Raw genomic sequence first — 14,046 nt, 5'->3', positions numbered from 1 at the left:
ATTACTTTGCCAACAAAAGTCCATCTAGTCAAGGCTATGGTTTTTCCAGTGGTCACGTATGGATGTGAGAGTTGGACGGTGAAGAAAGCTGAGCGCCGCAGAATTGATGCTTTTGAACTGTGGTGTTGGAGAAGACTCTTGAGAGTCCCTTGGACTGCAAGGAAATCCAATCAATCCATCCTAAAAGAGATCAATCCTGGGTGTTCATTGGAAGGTCTGATGTTGAAGCTGAAGCTCCAATACTTTGGCCATCTCATGCGAAGGGTTGACTCATTGGAAAAGACCCTAATGCTGGGTAGGATTGGGGGCGGGAGGAGAAGGGGACGACAGAGGATGAGAGGTTGGATGGCATCACCGACTCGATGAACATGGGTTTGGGTAGACTCCGGGAGTTGGTGATGGACAGAGAGGCCTGGCGTGCTGCAATTCATGGGGTCGCAGAGAGTCGGACACGACTGAGCGACTGAACTGAACTGAACTGAACTGAACATAAAGAGATCGCCCTGGATTACTAGGGTGGGCCCTAAATGCTGCCACAAGTATCTTTATAAGAGAGATAAGGACATAACAGACCCATAGAGGAAGCAGAGCAGAGATGGAGTAGAGAAGGGTGTGGCCACAAGCCAAGGAATGTCATCGACACAGTGGCTGGGAGCTGAAAGAGGTGAGGAATGGGTTCTCCTCCGGAGCCTCCAGAGAGAGTGCAACCTGCCAACACCTTGATTTTGGTCTCCAGATCCGTGAGAGGATCGATCTCTGTGTTTCAACCCACCCAATTGGTGGTCATTTGTTATAGCATCCCCAAGAAATGAATGCATCTGGTGGGGACCAGATCATAGTGTAACGTTTGACTCAATTGCTGGTAAATTGACCAAACTAGAACCCTGAAAGTAAGCTTTCCAATGTGGGCATGCTCCCAGGCAGGTGAAGTCAGAGACGGACTCCCCATCATCCCAGGAAACAAAATGAGAAGAAGCTAAGGTCACTCTGACAGCCAGGGAAACCTGATGTCTTTAAATCCCTTCTATTGGTACTGCCCTCACCCCTGAAACCGCCTCTGTGGGTGCAGCCTTCCTATGGGGCCTCTGAAGACAGACAGCCCTGGCTCTGTATGGTTCAAGCCTGGGGACAACTTGCCTCCCCCGACAATACACCCACTTGGGGTTGGCTCAAACGCCTCTATGTCTGATGCTGCAGAGAGTGGTGGAAAGCTACAGAGAATGGACAAAACTCACAGACCATCTGTTCATCTTCTGTGTTTTGTGAATTTATTTTCAAATGTTAAGCATTTGATAGCAGTTGTCAGGCATTATCTCAAAAGCTACCATTTGGGTAAAGACATTCTTTTAAAAATCCAGGAGGATCACTCAGAGATCAGTGATTCTCCAGGGTGTGGAATCAGGGATGAGTTGTATTTTGAACAACATCTTCAAATATTATTGTATAATTTTATAACCAGAAAAGGGAAATAAGATGTCTTATTTCTACAATACAGACTTCAGGAAGGAAAGCTTGACCAAATCTTGCTTAAAAGGCTGTGTAGAGATGGGGGAATTACTCAGTCAAGAATCGCAGGGTCTGGAATAGGGGTTTATTGGAATTTCCTGGCCATGGTGAGTTTTTATGTTTATCAGAAAGGGACACTTGTTGTTTTTCATTAAGAAGGATATGTTACCTTGACTTGATTCTCACCATGCTTAGAAATGCTTCTAGGAGTACAGCCACGTAGAAAAGAGTGTGTCTGTGGTTGTAAATGATGAGCAGAATGAACCAACTTCTGGGGGATAGATTTTGTCCTCTGTGTCCTATAGTTCAGGGGCTAAGTTGGGAGACATAAGAGTGACCCTCCAACTTCAATACCTTCCAGCAAGAGCTTCTATGCTAAGTAGGACTGTCCTTGGGTATCATGGAAATTACACAGCTAATTCCCAAATCATGACTCTAGGCACCCATAACTAAGCCTTCTTGGCTAACATGACCATGAGAACTGAATACTAACCCCCTCTGGAACATGCTTCTCATTTCATTGATATAACTGCAGAAAACCTTGCCTGGGTTAGACTAAACGGGTTACTATAGAGTATGTGTGCATGCATGCTAAGTCACTTCAGTCATGTCCAACTCTGTGAGACTCTATGGACTGTAACCCGCTGGGTTCCTCTGTCCATGGGATTCTCCCAGCAAGAATGCTGGAGTGGGTTGCCATTCCCTTCTCCAGGGGATCTTCCCGATCCAGGGGTTGATCCCGTGTCTCTGATGTCTCCTGCATTGGCAGGTGGTTTCTTTACCACTACTGCCACCTGGAAGCCCCACTATAGAGGAGGGGCAAAAACCCAGATCTGCATCCAGAGTGTTCAACTACCAGCTCTGCTACCTACCAGCTCCATAACCTTAGAAAGTTACTTAGCCATGTCTTCCCATCCTTAGGAGGGGTGTTGCGTGTGATAATCACTCAGTCATGTCTGACTCTTTGTGATCTCATGGACTGTAGCTCGCCAGGCTCCTCTGCCCATGGGATTCTCTAGGCAAGAATACTGGAGTGGGTTGCCATTCCCTTCCCCAGGAGACCTTCCTGAACCAGGGATCGAACCCAGGTCTCCTGCATTGTGGGCAGATTCTTTACTGCCTGTGCCACCAGGGAATTCAATAATAATACTCTCCCTTAGAACTGTTGTGGAGATTGAATGTGCCTGGAACATAGTATGTTTCATTTATGTGTTAGCTATTATTTCCATTATTACAGGAGCCAGGCAGATAAGGCAAATGCCTGAAGCATTCCAGGAGTGGGGTAATGGGAATGTTAGGAGCCAAGAGTGCCTGACCTGGAGAGTGCCTTGTTCTATCTGAAGTGAGCAGCCACTACATCCTCTCCAAGAGACAATCTGCAAGGATGCAGCTGTATTTTTCATTCCTTAAAAGAAGCTGGAAATCTATATTTTTGTATAAAATATCCTTACTTAAAAATAAGGGCAACTAATTCTAATTTCTTGAAACTTTCTTTGTGACTCCACGGACTGTAGCCCACAAGGCTCCTCTGTCCATGGGATTTTCCAGGCAAGGAGTGGGCTACCATTTCCTTTTCCAGGGGATCTTTCTGACCCAGGATCAAACCAGCATCTCTTGCATCTCCTGCATTGCACGTGGATTCTTTACCACTGAGCCACCTGGGAAGCTTGAAACTCTGGGCTGTGCAAATAAAATATGTCCATTTAATGCATATGTCAGACAGACTACAAGCTTGAAACCTCAAATGTACAAGATCAACAGATGCCCATTTTCAGCTCTTTTAAAAGGCTTCTAAGGATATCTGGCAGAGAGAGTATTTCATCTTTCATTATTATTTACAATATAATAATTTAGCACTTACAATATGCTAAGCCCTATCATAGGGCTTTATAATAATAATTCAATCCTCACAGCAACCCTATAAGGTAGGTACTATTATTCTCGCCATTTTACAGTGTAAAAGACTGGAGCTCAGAGGATAAGTAACTTGCTCAAGACAGAAGAGCAAAAGAGAAGGTGGTTGAACCAGATTCTGAATGCAAGCTGGCTTTTAAAAATTTGTTACAAATCACATGAAAGATGTAAAACCCACACAGAATGTTGGCATGGCCAGAGCTGTCGCCAAAATGTGCATTTATAATAGTATATATCACTGAGTGATGTTGGGATTAGCAGGACCATGAGAGAACCCAAGCAAACAGAGCTCAGCAGAGCCTTGTCATATAGACGGAGTTGCTTGTGCCCACCAGAAGTCAATACATGGTCCCTGAATCATATTTTTAATTGGTCTGACACTAAATTAATCACATAGATGATGGCAAACCACTAGAGAGCACTCACTATATGTCAATCCCAGTTCTAACCATCCTGTGAATATTACCTAACCCCAGTGAAAGTGTTAGTTGCTCAGTCATGTCTGATCTTTGTGACACCGTAGGCTGTCGCTCACCAGGCTCCTCTGTCCATAGAATTCTCCAGGCAAGAATACTGGAGTGGATTGCCATTCCCTTCTCCAAGAGATCTTCCTGACCCAGGGGTCGAACCCAGGTCTCCCGCATTGCAGGCAGATTCTTTAACATCTGAGCTACCAGGGAATCCCTAATGAGACGGATACTATTCCTATCATCTCCATTGTATGTGGAGGAAGGTGAATCACAGAGAGCTGGATCCATGTGTCCAAATCTACACAGCCATGAACTGGGGCAGGGTTTGAATCTAGGCAGTCCAGTTTCTCGGTCTATGCTCTTGGCTACTCCATTTCATTCATATATCGATTAACAATGTCAATTACTTGTGATTATCTCCGCTGCAAAAATGTCCACGAGCAAGAAAGAATACAGCAAGGAGAGAGATTTAGCATTAAGTTGCAGACAAAACTGAACATTGGAGGAAGGGGGAAGGATGTAGTTTACTTTATAATGATGACAATAGCTAGCTTTGGGAAGTGGTGATTATCCCTAGGTTCCGTCGGTGTTCAGTTTATGATTGCCTCATAGAAACTGTAGGAGCTGGATGTTCTTATTTAACTCACTTTATAGATGAGAAAGCTGTGACTCAGAGATGCCTTGAATAAGGTCACACAACCTGTAAGTGGTCGAATGAAGGCTTGAATGCAGGTCTATCAAATTCTACAGCCTCAGTGTTTAAGCCTCACATTAAAATGTTCAGGTACTTGTTTCTTCCAGAATTACTTCTGTGAAGGGAGGTGGAAGAAACTAGAATAAGGACTAATTGTTAATCAGCCATGGAGTAACTTCCACGGAGTTGCCATAGAGAAGTCCACACGACTGAGCAGTGCCTGACACCCCTCAGACACCCTGCACCCTGAAACCAGAGGATCACGGACCCTCCCTTACTTATCCCTCTGGCTAAATGTGAAGAATGTCCTTCTGCTTGTTACCTCCTGGACCCCCAAACCTAGCTGGGTTTTGAACTTGTATGTGAGACCCTCTTAGGTTTACAAGCGGCAAAACCCATCTCGAAGTGGAGTAATTAGAAGAAAAAGAATCATTTGTTTGTTTGTTTATGTAACTAGAAGAGCCTTGAGCTTTCTGGCTTCACCTACAGATGGGTCCAGGGACTCATGCAATATCAGAAGCTGTCCCTTTGTTCCTTCATCTAATTTTGTTCATTTTCTTGGTGGCCTCCAGAAGCTCCAATCACTACCCCCAGAGCTCAGTAGTACTAATGAGAGGAAAATTTAATTTTTCTAATAGCTCCAATAAAAATTACAAGAGTGAGTTTTACTGACTTGGCTTCAATAGACATCTCTAACTTAATTATCTTAGCTAGAGGGATAGAGACCGCGTTTGCCAAGCCTGGGTCACATGCTCGCCCCTGGAGTTCTTTTGAATCACATGGGGAGGTGTGGCTTCCCAGAGGAACATGGTGATATAATTTCTTAAAATTTGTTTAATTAATTAATTTATTTTATGTTATCTTTGGCTGTTCTGGGCTTTTGTTGTTTCACCAGCTTTTCTCTAGCTGTGGTGAAAGGGGTCTGCACTCTGTTGCAATGACTCCACTGGTTGTAGAGTGCCAGCTCTAGGGTACATGGCTCGGTATCTGCAGCACGTGAGATCTTCCTGGCCCGAGGATCGAACTGGTGTCCCCTGCACTGCAAGGTGGAGATTCTTACCCTTTGGCCCACGAGGGAAGCCTGGTGATATAATTTTAAAAAGAAAGGGAAGTGGGGTCTGGGAGATAATACCAGGTGTCTACGAAAAGCTGAAACTGTAAAGTCACCTACTTCTGGGTGCTAAGATTATAGCACACATCCATCTAGTCCCTAATGTATTACCTGCTTCACTCTTTTTTTTTTTAATTAATTTTTTTTGTTGAAGGATAATGGCTTTACAGAATTTTGCTGTTTTCTGTCAAACCTCAACATGAATCAGCCATACGTATACATATATCCCCTCCCTTTTGAACTTCCCTCCCATCTCCCTCCCCATCCCACCCCTCTAGGTTGATACAGAGCCCCTGTTTGAGTTTCCTGAGACATACAGCAAATTCCCATTGGCTATCTATTTTACATATGGTAATGTAAGTTTCCATGTTACTCTCTCCATATATCTCACCCTCCTGTCCCCTCTCCCCATGTCATAAGTCTATTCTCTATGTCTGTTTCTCCATTGCTGCCTTGCAAATAAATTCTTCAGTACCATTTTTCTAGATTCCACATATATGCATTAGTGTACAATATTTATCTTTCTCTTTCTGACTTACTTCACTCTGAATAATAGGCTCTAGGTTCATCCACCTCATTAGAACTGACTCAAATGCGTTCCTTTTATGGCGAGGTAATATTCCGTTGTGTATATGTACCACAACCTCTTTATCCATTCATCTGTCGATGGACATCTAGGTTGCTTCCATGTTCTAGCTATTGTAAATAGTGTTGTAATGAGCAATGGGATACGTGTGTCTTTTTCAATTTTGGTTTCCTCGGGGTATATGCCTAGGAGTGGGCTTGCTGTGTCAATGACCTACTTTTAATGGAAGGTTCTCAGTATCTCTGAAGCCTATAAGAAAGGTAATAAATTTGTTTGCTAGTATATGTAGTGGACAATTCCCCTTCTGGAAAGAGCAATATTCCTCATGGTTCTATCCATATCTCATTCACAGTCATATGGTTCAGGCAGGGCTTATCCACCAAAAGCTTCAAGCACAAACCTAAACCTGTCTTATACCTTTGGCCATGTGATTGGTTCTGAGATGACTGTGTGATTTGATTCTTACTAGAGTCATCATATCCTGGGCATTAAAAAAAGAAAGAAAGAAAGAGTGCTGGGAAAGAAAAGCTCTTTCTTTTCAACAGGGGTTGGTGAAAGTGTAGGTTGTGGGCTGGGAGAGGCTAGAAGCCATCTTGCCAATGGAAGGAATAGTTCTGGTCCCCAGATGATACCAGAGCTGAGAGATAGAATTTGAGCCCCTCGACCCAGACATACTCCATTTAAACTAACTGATCACTATCCTTTTCTTTCGTGAATTAAACCAATTTGACATGGATTTTCTGTCACTGGCAACTAAAAAACACCTACTCAACTGCTACTGAAAGTGAAAGTGAAAGTGTTAGTTGCTCAGCCAGCCAGTTAGTTGTCCAGCTCTTTGCGAGTCCATGGGTTGTAGCCCGCCAGTCTCCTCTACCCATGGGATTCTCCAGGCAAGAATACTGGAGCGGGTTGCCATCTCCTTTTCCAGAGGATTTTCCCGATCAGGAATCGAACCCAGGTCTCCCACATTGTAGGCAGATTCTTTACCATCTGAGCCACCAGGGACAGCTACTACCTGGATTCAAATAGCAGCCCTGCCATTTTTACAAACTGTATCATTTGGGTAAACCACTTAACCCCTCTGATCCTCTGTTGCCCCCCTCTATGGAGGGGAAGTCTTTCTCTTGTGGAATTTCAGGAAAGTAACTGAGGTTATAGCTGATTAATACGAGCACAGATTTGGGAACACCATGTGTGCATCATACCTGTAAGTATTATTGGTGTTGGAAAAGCAGGAAAAGCCAAAATAAGTGTGATGGAAACTAGATTTGAGTGTCTATCAAGGCCTGGAAAATATTTGATGTAGCTGAGCTGACTCAGTTCAGTTCAGTTGCTCAGTTGTGTCCAACTCTTTGTGACCCCATGGACTGCAGCACATGAGGCTTCCTTGTCCGTCACCAACTCCCGGAGCTTGCTCGAACTCACGTTCATTGAGTTGGTGGTGCCATTCAACCATCTCTCTGTCCCCCACTTCTCCTCCTGTCTTCAATCTTTCCCAGCATCAGTGTCTTTTCCAAGGAGTCAGTTCTTTGCATCAGGGGGCCAAATTATTGGAGTTTCAGCTTCATCATCAGTCCTTCCAATGAATATTCAGGACTATTCAGCTGAGCTGGCTGGGCACAGATAATAGGGAGTGCTGGAGACACTGGAAGGGCAAAAGCCTGATTCAAAGACATTCAAGCTTTAAATTTTAAAATCTCTGTGAGGGACAAGCAAAATAAGGGCAAGAGCTACAAGCTCTCCAACCGCCAGAAAACAATTGAAACACGAATGGTTCAGGTAAGACCACAGCTATGAGCCAGGAGGTCCAGTTGCCCAATTTCAAGTGTTTCGGTGAATTTCAGATCTAGGAAGCAACATGATGCCCCCGACCTTGATGCTCTGCCGCCCTTCCCGAAGCAAGAGCACCAAAGGGCTCCTGGAGTTCAGGCTCTCCTTAATTTCAAAACCGAACATGACCACTCTTTATTTTTAATCTTCCCTTCCCCTTGTCTATGCCTTCAAGCAGCTTTTCTGGGGAGGTAGTGTTTGCGCCCACACTGGCAGATCTGAGTCCCTGGCCATGCGCCGGCTGTGATGGGGCTGTTGCCATGCCCACCCACCCCAGCAGCCTGGAAGCCAGCCTTTAGAGGGGCTCCCTTGGGAGCTGCATGAACTGTGAGGAGAGTGGAACTCAGAGTGCTAGAAGTGACCCAGGTGTGGGCGAGGTGCCCTCCATGCTCTCTCACTCTTTTGAAAAGAGCGTGCTTCATGTCTGGTAGGAGAGTCTGTAATAGTAAAGGACTCGGAGGAGGACCTGGGGCTTATGGTACTCATCACCACGTGGTAAATACTCCCCATGGACCAGCATTTGTCACATGTTATGCTTTTTATCACATTAGCCTAACAGAGAAGGAAGCCCAGAAAGGTTCACAAATTTGCCCCGAGTCACACAAGGCTCATCAGTGGGAAAGCCAGAATTTGAATATTGAGGCTATAAATCTAGCACTTTAACTTGATCATCATACTGTAATGCCAATCATTATAATTAATCTTAACCTTTTGGTTAAGAGGAAGTGTAGTACGGGGGCTTCCCTGGTGGCTCAGTGGTAAAGAATCCGCCTGCCAATGCAGGAGACACAAGAGATGAAAAGTTCGATCCCTGGGTTGGGAAGATCCCCTGGAGTACGAAATGACAATCCTCCCCAGCATTCTTGCCTGAAAAATTCCAGGAGCTTGGTGGGTTACAGTCCATGGGGTTGCAAAGAGTTGGACGTGACTGAGCACATACTTTTATAACATTCGCTTTACAGAGAAAGAAGACCAGAGAGGTTGACAAACTTGCCTGAATCACAAGGCTGATAGGTGGGAGAGCCAGAATTTGAACATCGAGGCTATAAATGTAGCACTTTAACTTCATCACCATACTGTAATGCCAACCAGGAGACAGAATGCACTGATGAGCTGACATGGATTTTCTGAGCCCTTTGACAACTGTGTTTATTTTTTCTAATTGTTAAACAATCATCTGATCCATACATCAATTTCCTCTCAATATGACTAGTTTGATGGTCTTAAATGTTGACATGACACATGTTAAATGATGCATGTTGACAGATTCTTTGACATCCCTCCCATTAAGAGATGGAACTAATTTCCCTCCTCTTGAATATGGGCTAGCTTCTAACAGATACAGTGAGGTAATGGAAGCAATACCTGGTGGTTTCCAAGGCTAGGTTAGAATATAGAACTTTTGCCAGGCTCCACACGTCCTGGGATGCCCACTGGGATCCAGCTGCCATGCTGCATGGAAGCCCAGGCCACTCAGAGGCCACATGGCGGTGCTCCCTATAGAAGCCCCTTCTCAGGTTCTAGCTCTCAGCCAGCATTAACCATCAGAGGTGCAGATGAGAAAGACATTGCGATGATTCCAGGCCCAGCCACCCAACTGCAACCAGAGATGAACCCTGAACAAGAACCACATAGCTGATTCAGTCAATTCCCAGAACAGTGAGAGATGATAATAAATGATTGTTATTAGGAACAGTTATTGTGAATTAGTTCCTGTAAAAAAAAAAAAAAAAGATCCATTCTTGGGCTCTGGCAAAAAATTAAATTAAAAATGAGCTTCTTGACTTGCATGATTTGATTACAAACTGAATAAACTCCAATCCTACAAAATCACATCTAGGAAACTCTCCACTTACCTTTCTGACAGTGCTTTTAAACAATCAAGACGACGACAATGATGGTGATGAAGATAATTTGTGCCTTTCCTCCTTGAGAGCTTTATATGTGTCACACGGAGAGCAAAGTGATTCAGTTTGATATCTACCATGAGAGGGCTGCCATGCCCTCCTCCAGGGGATCTTCCCGACCCAGGGATCCAACCGTGTCTCCTGCAATGCAGGCAGATTCTTACTGCTGAGCCACCAGGGAAGCCCATGCTATATAGCAGGTCCTTGTTGTTTGTCTATGCTATATATAGTAATGTGTAACTGTTAATCCTAAATTCCCAATTTATTCTTCCTCCCTTTCCCCTTGACAACCACAGGTTTGTTTTCTATTTGTTGTTTAGTTGCTCAGTCATGTCCACGACCCCATGTTTGTGACCCCATACACCCCAGGCTTCCCTGTCCTTTGCTATCTCCCTGAGTTTGCTCAAACTCATGTCCATTGAGTCAATGATGCCATCCAACCATCTCAGCCTCTGTTGCCTCCTTCTCCTCCTGCCCTCAATCTTTCCCAGCATCAGAACCTTTTCTAATGAGTTGGCTCTTCGAATTAGATGGCTCTTCGAATTAGGTGGCCAAAGTATTAGAGCTTCAGCTTCAGCATCAGTCCTTCAAATGAATCTTCAGGGTTGATTTCCTTTAGGATTGACTGGTTTGATCTCCTTGCTGCCCAAGGGACTCTCAAGAGTCTTCTCAAGCATCACAGTTCATAAAGCACTCAGCCTTCTTTATGGTCCAACTCTCACATCTGTACGTGACTACTAGAAAACCGTATCTTTGACTATATGGACCTTTGTCGGCAAAGGGATGTCTCTACTTCTTAATACACTGTCTAGGTTTGTCATAGCTTTTCTTCCAAGGAGCAAGCATCTTTTAATTTCATGGTTGCAGTCACTGTCCGCAGTGATTTTGGAGCCCAAGAAAATAAAGTCTGTCACTGTTTCCATTGTTTCCCCATCTATTTGTCATGAAGTGATGGGACTGGATGCTGTGATCTTAGTTTTTTGAATGTTCAATTTTAAACCAGCTTTTTCTCTCTTCTTTCACCTTCATCAAGAGGCTCTTTAGATCCTCTTCGCTTTCTGCCATTAGGGTGGTGTCATGTGAATATCTGAGGTTATTGATATTTCTCCTGGCAATCTTGCTTTGAGCTTGAACTTCATCCAGCCTGGCATTTTGCATGATGTACTCGGCATATAAATTAAATAAGCAGAGTGACGATAGACAGCCTTGACATACTCCTTTCCCAATTTTGAACCAGTTTGTTGTTCCATGTTTGGTTCTAACTGTTGCTTCTTGACCTGCATACAGGTTTCTCAGAAGGCAGATAAGGTGATCTTGTATGCCCATTTCTAAGAATTTTCCACATTTTGTGGTAATCCACACAGTCAAGGGCTTTAGCATAGTCAGTGAAACAGAAGTAGATATTTTTCTGGAACTCTCTTGCTTTTTCTATGATCCAACAGGTGCTGGCAATTTGATCTCTGGTTCCTCTGCCTTTTCTAAATCCAGCTTGAACACCTGGAAGTTCTCAGTTTACATACTGTTGAAATCTAGCTTGGAGAATTTTGAGCATTACTTCGCTAGTATGTGAGATGAGTGCAAATGTGCGATAGTTTGAACATTCTTTGGCATTGCCCTTCTTTGGGATTGGAATGAAAACTGACCTTTTTCAGTCCTGTGGCCACTGCTGAGTTTTCCAAATTTGCTGGCATATTGAGTGCAACACTTTAACAACATCATCTTTTGGGATTAGAAATAGCGCAGCTGGAATTCCATCACTTTCACTAGCTTAGTTTGTAGTGATGCTTCCTAAGGCCCACTTGACTTCACACTCCAGGATGTCTGGCCCTAGGTGAGTGATCACACCATCGTGGTTATCTGGGTCATTAAGACCTTTTTTGTACAGTTCTTCTGTGTATTCTTGCCATCTCTTCTCAATATCTTCTGCTTCTGTTAGGTCCATACCATTTCTGTCCTTTATTGTGCCCATCTTTGCATGAAATATTCCCTTGGTATCTCTAGTTTTCTTGAAGAGATCTCTAGTCTTTCCCATTCTATTGTTTTCCTCTATTTCTTCGCATTGTTCACTTAAGAAGGCATTTTTATGTCTCTTTTCTATTCTTTGGAACTCTGCATTCAGTTGGGTATATTTTTCCTTTTCTCCTTTGCTTTGTTTTCTATGTCTGGAGTCTATTTCAATTTTGTAAATAAGTTCATATTTATCACTTTTAAAATTCCATATATAAGTAATATCACATCATGTTTATCTTTTCCTGACTTGCTTCAGTTAGTATGATAATCTCTAGGTCCTCCCATGTTGATGCAAATGGCAGTATTTCATTCTTTTTTTTTTATGGCTGACTTATTCACTTCTAAAATGGGAATAAGAACAGTCCCTGTCTAGAAATAAATATAACCAGGAGTATGCAGAATGTATATTAAGAAAAAATAAAAGTTAATCAAGGGAATTTAAAACAAGATCAGATGAGTGGAATTAAAGAATTATTTAATAATGTCAGTTCTTCCTAAATAAATACATGGGTTTGATACATTTCTAATAAACATCCCCATTTCAATTTGTTTTGTATTTGTTATGTTTGTTTTCCTCTAATGGAGAAGGAGAAATTTAACAAAGTGACTCTAAAATTCACCCAGAAGAATGAATGGGCAAAATAGCCAAGAATAACCTAAAAGTGAAGAATAATTAGGGAACATGCTGAATACAGATATTAAAATAAACTATAAAATTCCAAATATTAAAATAGCATAGTACATAAATATTGAAACATAGATCAATGGAATAGAGCAGATAACACTGAGACAATCTTTCATGTATATGACTTTATTAGATAATAAAAGTGACCATCCAAGATTATAGAGAAAAGAAATATTCAGTGACACTGGGACAGTTGATTAATGTTGGAGGTAAACAAAGCAAAATTAAATCTTTATCTCATTATACATCAATGTAAATTCCAGATTGATTAAAGCATATAAAGCAAAAGTTAATTAAAACTAATAAACAATCTAGTCAAAGTTCTGCGTAAGAAGGCAGCTTGATCGCTTGCTCATAGGTATCTAATATGTACCTGCTCCTCCTTTCTCCTTGATTCTCCCGTTGAAATATACATATATATATGTATTAATATATCTCTGCAGTACATGCATGCTCAGTGTATGACTCTTTGCGACCCCATGGACTGTGAATGGAATTTTCCAGGCAAGAATACTGGAGTGGGTTGCCATTTCCTCTCTAGGGGCTCTTCCTGACCCAGGGATCAAACCTTTTGTCTCTTGAGTCTCTTGCAGTTGCAGGCGACTTTACCACTGTGCCACTTGTGAAGCAAATATATATATATATACACACACATACATGTACATGTGTATATATGTATATATATATATACACACATACATGTACATGTGTATATATGTATACATATATATATATTTATATATGTTAAATTTTTTAAAATCTAAGTATAGTTGATTTATAACATTATGTTAATTTCTGCTATACAGCAAGTGATTCATATTCTTTTCCATTATGCTTTATCACAAGATGTTGAACATAGTACCTTGTTGTTTATCCACCTTATACGTAGTAGTTTTCATCTGCCAGTCCTAAGTCCCAATCCATACCTCTACCAGCCCCCCTCCTCCTTGACAACCACAAGTCTGTTCTGAGTCTGTTTCTGTCTCATAGATAGGTTCATTTGTGTCAAGTTCTTTATTTTTTAAAGATGAAGGGTAAAGCTTTATATGTGCTGACAATTACAGAGGGCTGCCATCCATATATTTGAAACTTTAAAATATTTATTCCCAATGTGATATGGATGAGATGAAATTTAAAACTGGGTCTTTGGTGATGTTGGAGATAACTAGAAAAGAAATGCTTAGTTAATCTAATCGAGGAAAGGAAGAAAGACAGGTGTCATTAGGAGTAAGCAAAATCAGAATTACAGCTAAGGAAAATAAGTTTAAAATGCAGAATATATTATGCATAACTTCATACTGATAAATTAGAAACTTTGGGTGAAATAGATTAT

This window comes from Giraffa tippelskirchi, chromosome 13 (assembly GCF_054371585.1).
Source record: "Giraffa tippelskirchi isolate mGirTip1 chromosome 13, T2T-mGirTip1v1.2.pri, whole genome shotgun sequence".
Lineage (NCBI taxonomy): Eukaryota > Metazoa > Chordata > Mammalia > Artiodactyla > Giraffidae > Giraffa > Giraffa tippelskirchi.
The sequence above is the reverse complement of the archived record's forward strand: the minus strand, read 5'-3'. Positions refer to the sequence as shown.